Source organism: Neofelis nebulosa, chromosome 3, assembly GCF_028018385.1.
Source record: "Neofelis nebulosa isolate mNeoNeb1 chromosome 3, mNeoNeb1.pri, whole genome shotgun sequence".
NCBI classification, from domain to species: domain Eukaryota; kingdom Metazoa; phylum Chordata; class Mammalia; order Carnivora; family Felidae; genus Neofelis; species Neofelis nebulosa.
The window spans coordinates 24,219,346-24,225,339 of NC_080784.1; positions in this window are offsets into that span (position 1 = coordinate 24,219,346).

Here is a 5,994-nt window from a genome sequence, read left to right on the forward strand (position 1 = left end):
AGTTTTGCAGACCCATTTCTTTCATAAGGAGCTTTATCATTTTTTATTCACCCCTATTACACAGAATAGAAGACTGAGCCCTCACAATGGCCCCAAATGTTTCTTAGCTCTTGGATCTCATCTTTTATTTCTGTCCCCCTTGTGACTTCCCTCTCACCATCACTTTTTTACTCTCTCTTAAACACATTATGCATGTTCTCATCTTAGGGCTTATGTACTGGCTGCTCCTTCTGCCTGAAACTTTTTTTTTTTTTAATGTTTATTCCTTTTTGAGAGAGAGAGAGAGAGAGAGTGTGGGTGGGGGAGGGGCCGAGAAGGAGGGGAACAGAGGATCCAAAGCAGGCTCTGCCCCCACAGGAGTGAGCCTCATGCGGGACTTAAACTCATGAACCGTGAGGTCATGACCTGAGCCAAAGTCTGCTGTTTAACTACCGAGCCACCCAGGTGCCCCTGCTTGTAACTTTTTATTCCTAATAAATGCATGTGTAAATCCCTCATTTCCTTTGAACTTTTACTAAAGTGTCATGTCAGTAAGGTCTGCCTTGACCACCTCATTTAAGTTCCAACTTGCTCTCCCCTGGTTTTCCTCATCCCCATCAATCTGGTCTTTTCTTTTTTCTGAGTCCCTTTCCATGCTACCATGCTAGTAATTTACTTATTCATTTTCTTTATTAAAGAATAAAGTTGTCCTCCGCTAGAATGTAAGCTTCAGAAAGGTGGTATCTTTCCAAGTTTTGTCCCGTGATGTATCCAGAGCATCTAGCATAGTGTCTAGAACATAGTAGGTGCCTGCTACATTTTACAGCCTTTATAGTGTGGTAATTCTATGTCCCAGACACTGTACTAGGGAAATTGATGATGAATAAGACATAGATCTTACACTGATTAAACAGACCAGTGAGATACATAACACTTGTAGTAGAAAAGAACATGGACTGGAAAGCGTTGAACAAGGCACAATGCACATCTCAACTACAGCTATGGCCGCAGAAATGGTAAAGTAAAAAATTTGGAGAAATATTCACAGGGAAAAAAATCAAGAAGTCGTGGCAATTGATTAGATGGTGGAGCAAGAAAGAGAAACAGATGAAAATAATTCCAATATCTCTAAATTGAGATTAGGAATTCTGGGAAATGAACATGTTTAGGTAGTGGATATGTAGATTGATTACTCTATACGTTAAATGTAAGATACTTGGTGTTATGTTCAGGAGTTGATGTGAAGTGAGATACGTAAATCAAGAGCATGAGAGAAAGATCTGAGCTGCAGATATAAATTTGAGGGTCATTACTCTTTAGGTGATCATTGAGATTATGCTTTGGATGATATTTTCAGAGAGGGGAAAAGTAAAGAAGAAATAGATGAGCAGAGAGAACATGAAGAATGACGATTTGAAAGGCGGGAGAAGAATGACAAAGGAGAAAGAGAAGATCAGTCTGGAAAGGTAAGAGAAAAGTCACATGTTGGAGAAAAGTTCAGGAAAGGAGTAGGCTACTGTGACAGAGTTTGCAGAGACAGGAACACACAATGGAGAGAAAGAATTAGATAATAAATGACCTAAAATAACCATTTGGAAGTTATACATCTTCGTGTGAACATAGGTGTGTTTGAAAGCCATATGTGCCTGTGAGTTGAGGGAGCCAAGATTTTGAGTAATAAATATATGATTGATTACAGTTTGGAAAGTGCAGTCAAAAGTTTCATGTGCTCTTTGCTAGTTGCAGTAATAGCATTTAGTTCTTAATTTGGGAAGACTTGAGAAAGGATATGTTTTCGTGAGCTGTCAATTGATGGAATTATAGGGCAAAGAAAGCATTTTTCTTTTTGATGGAAAACACTTCTATTTTTGTACGTGCTTTATCTAAATATATGCAAATCTGTGTGTACAGGTCTTTTACCTACACCCAGTAGTGGAATGAATGACCTCAAGGGTGATTTTGTTACTGTTCTTAATACGTGATACTCGTATCCTAGGTGAATTTGCTGGCTCTATAATGAAGTATATTGCTCTGAGTATTTAGTGTGAATGAGAAATACTGACTAATCACTTTTCCTTGGGTATCTTTTATTTTTCATGGACAAACAGTATTCCTCTACTGACAATTATAATGTGTATCTTTACGAGTGTTAATGTGTATATTTTAAACTTCATGAACTGAGGCTGTGAAATGCTTTATGCTTCTGGCACCTGGACTGACTTAATTTGTGGCTGTTTCCAACATGTATATCCGTGGTTATGATGATAGGACGGTGATGATAATAGCAGAAAGAACACTTGATTTTGCATATTTTAGCTTACTGAACGTATGAATAAATCTATTTACTGTACCCCTCCCCACCACAATGGGATATGTCATTGTTTAAAAAAGTGTATTTCAAGACCTTTCTAGACATGAATTAGAGGCAAGTGTGTGATGAGAACCTGTCAAGGCAGAAAGGACAGGAGAATTTGTGTTGTGCATGACTGTCTTGTAAAAGGTACTAGAAGCAAATCATAATGGGAAGCCATCAAAAAGTTTTAAGGAAATGGTTGATAAAGTCTTATGTGATAACATACAAAAATATCCCTTACGATGGCCACAGGATGGGTGTTGTTAGTAAAGGTGGGACATATGGTCATCTGCCTTGTGTCCCTGGAGCCTGGGGTATTTCCTTATGCATTGTAAGAACTTCATAAATAGTTGCTAACAGAAAGTGAATGTTCTAGGCTTATCTCAGGAGTGTCTCAGGCAGAGGAAACATGCACAAGCTCTAGGCATGAAAAGTTCTGGCACACTGGGAATCTGGATATGGTTTAGATGGAGAATGGAGTTGGTTTTGTGGACTATTAGGCTACAAAATTAAGCCTTGTAAGAAATGGGAGACCACTTTGAGATTTAAAACAGAGCTACATTAGATTTGCATCTTAGAGGGTTCTGGTACATGGTTGGATCAACTTTTAAGAGACGGCCAGAAGTAGCTGAATCTACAAATATAATCGGGGTTGGGAAGGCAAATGAAGTGTTTTGGGAGCCAGTGCAAGATTCAGTCAAAAGGTACAGAAATGTTTAAGTAGAAACCAAAGAGTAGCCACTGGATCTAGAATCATTCCATTATTGTTTTTGCTCTCCCTTTAGAGAGTTTAAACCAGATTGTAAGGGGTTGGGGATGATCAGGAAATGTAAGGGGTTGGGGATGATCAGGAGAAAGCATGTTTACAAAATTACTTATAAGATCTTGGCGCAGAAGGAAAATTGGACACAGAGAAATTGTAGGATTTAAAATTTTTTCTATGTTCAAAGAAACAAAAAAGTGCTGTCTTTATATAATCAATGGAGGGGAAACAGCTTGAAAATATAAGAGAGGAGAGTAAGCAAATTCTGTGTGGAAAAGGGACAAGAAACCAGACATAGGCAGAGGGACTAATTAGCCCTACATAGCAGACAGGACACCTAACTTCTACCAGGGGATGAAAGAAAGTAATAATGGTGGCAGAGGTAAATGAATTTATAGAGGGAGTTAAGAAATAGATTACTGAAACAGAAGGCTTGTTGCTGGCTAAAAATGCAGAAATGCATTAGTAAAACTCATTAAGCAATTTTCAATTACTAAAGCAACGGTCAAGAGCTTACTGTTTTCAGTTGGACTAAAAAGTACCACGGAGACCCATAATGCAAGAGTTGGACTAAACACAGATTTATAAACTAATGATGTTGTTCTCCTTGACTATTGACTCTTACTTGCATTTTACTTATTAAAATAATACCTGCTGGCAAGGAGATTATTTACAGAATGTTTTATTTATTTTCTTGAAGATGAATCAATAAAGTATAAAATTTAAGAAAATGCATGTCTACAACTCTTTTCTAATTTCTCCCTCCTCAGAAGTCGTCTTTACTTGTTCTGAGCACTATCATTTCCTAAAAGTATTCGCATTTGCAATTACCTGACGGTAACACATAACTATGTTATTGTTGCCTTTAAGAAAGGACGGGATTGTAATATTTTATGCATCCTTCAAACCATCTACTGGATCATCTTGCATCACCACTATAGCATGATGTAGTTAAAAGAGAGAGAGAGAGAGAGAGAGAGAGAGAGAGAGAGAGAGAGAAGAGAAAGGAAAAGAAAAAGAAAGTTTAGGTAAATGCCTCACATAAGAATTACTCCACAAACGTTTGGAGAATCCAAATATTTGCCGGAAGCCATGCCAAACCGAGACCCGGCGTCTGGCACATTTGTATTCCTCTGTGACTTCGGGCGTCCTAGATGCATCAGCAGTCCGACTGAGGGCATTGCAGCCTCAGCGCAGACATTAGCAGGCTCTGGCACCGGTGACCTCAGTGTTGGCAGGGCTTGGGGACAGTGGCGGCACCTTGGGGAGGCGCAGTGGTGATCCTGTCAGAGGGCGTTGGAGGCCAAGCTCCTGGTGCTGGCACGACAGAGCCCCCAGGGGGGCCACGGAGGGGGAGGTGGCAGGTACCCCACTGTCATCGGGGAACTCATCGGTGGAGACGCGTGACGCATCTCCAGGGCATTTCTGGAGGCTCCAGGGAGAAGAGGTTTAGGGTGTTCAAAAAGCAGGGGAAGATAAATACTGCAGCAGAGCTGATATTAAGATCCTCATTTTAGGGTCCAGATGGGATGGCCAGGAAAACAAGGGATTTATATTTATAGCCCTCAAGTTTTCTCTCTTTTTCCTCCTACTCCTAAGTCCTTAACCGCCTTTTACTACCACTACTACCCTTTTCACTACAAATACTACCACCACTAAAATGAGAGTGATGACAGCAGCATTTTTGTAGCATGCAGTATCTTACAGCAGCAGCATATTATATCATGTTGACCTACTGTGTGCTAGTGCGTCATAAGTTTTATCTGAATCGCCTCATGTTATTGTCAAAAATATAAACCCAGGGGCCCCTGGGTGGCTCAGTGGGTTAAGCTTCCGACTTCAGCTCGGGTCATGATCTCACGGTTCATGACTTGGAGCCTGCCTTCAGGCTCTGCTGATAGCCTGAGCCTGGAGCCTGCTTCGGATACTGTGTCTCTCCCTCACTGCCCCTCCCCTGCTCGCATTCTGTGTGTGTGTGTGTGTGTGTGTGTGTGTGTGTGTGTGTGTGTGTCAAAAATAAATAAACATTAAAGAAAAAGAAACCCCTAAGACAGGTAATCTCATTATGTTACAGGTTGAGGGTATTATAAAAAGAGAGGAGTAGCAATAGCCACCCTAATACACAGACCAGGTATGTGGAGCCAGGGCACCCACTGTTAGCTCTGCGGTGAGTGCTAAAATGTCTTTCACCCTCTACGACAGATGGGACCTTAGAACTCAAGATGCTCCTGAGTCTTCCTGCGGCCAACTTACATGGGACCGTGACAAGGAAAGCCCATATGGGCAAACGTTCTATCAAAGAAACTTCCGTTCAAAAAATTTTTGTCTTTGAATAAGGAAATTTTGGTTAGGCTGTTTAAATAGGAACATACTGTGTTATAAGTTGCTATCACATATGAAGTTATTCAAGTTGGTTTGATTATAGCAGAAGTTATAATTCTCCTGCCATAGGTAGGCTACTGGATGTTTGGTTATTTTGACTTGAATATATGATTACACTTGAGTTATTTTTTATGACTCTTAAAGTGCTTAGTGAGTAGAATAATAACCCCAACTCTTTTATTCTTGGTTTTAGTTTTATTCATAATATGATTATATAATGCTCACATTAAACAAGTAAATTGGAGAAAACTTACTCTTTCCTAAATGTGCTTGTTATTCTTACTTTTAAAGTTAATATAAATTTTCATTTTGGACAACTTCTTAGAACTTCGCCTTATCAAGAGTTGTTCTTTTTGTATAGATTGTTATTACACTAGGAAACTAGACGAGTTACTTATGCAAGAATAAAGGATAGTCATGTAGTTGATGAAGGGAATGTCTTGATTTCACTTTACCTTTAAAATGATCCTCTTTGGATATTACTATTGATTACACATTTTTGAGTTTAATGAATAAG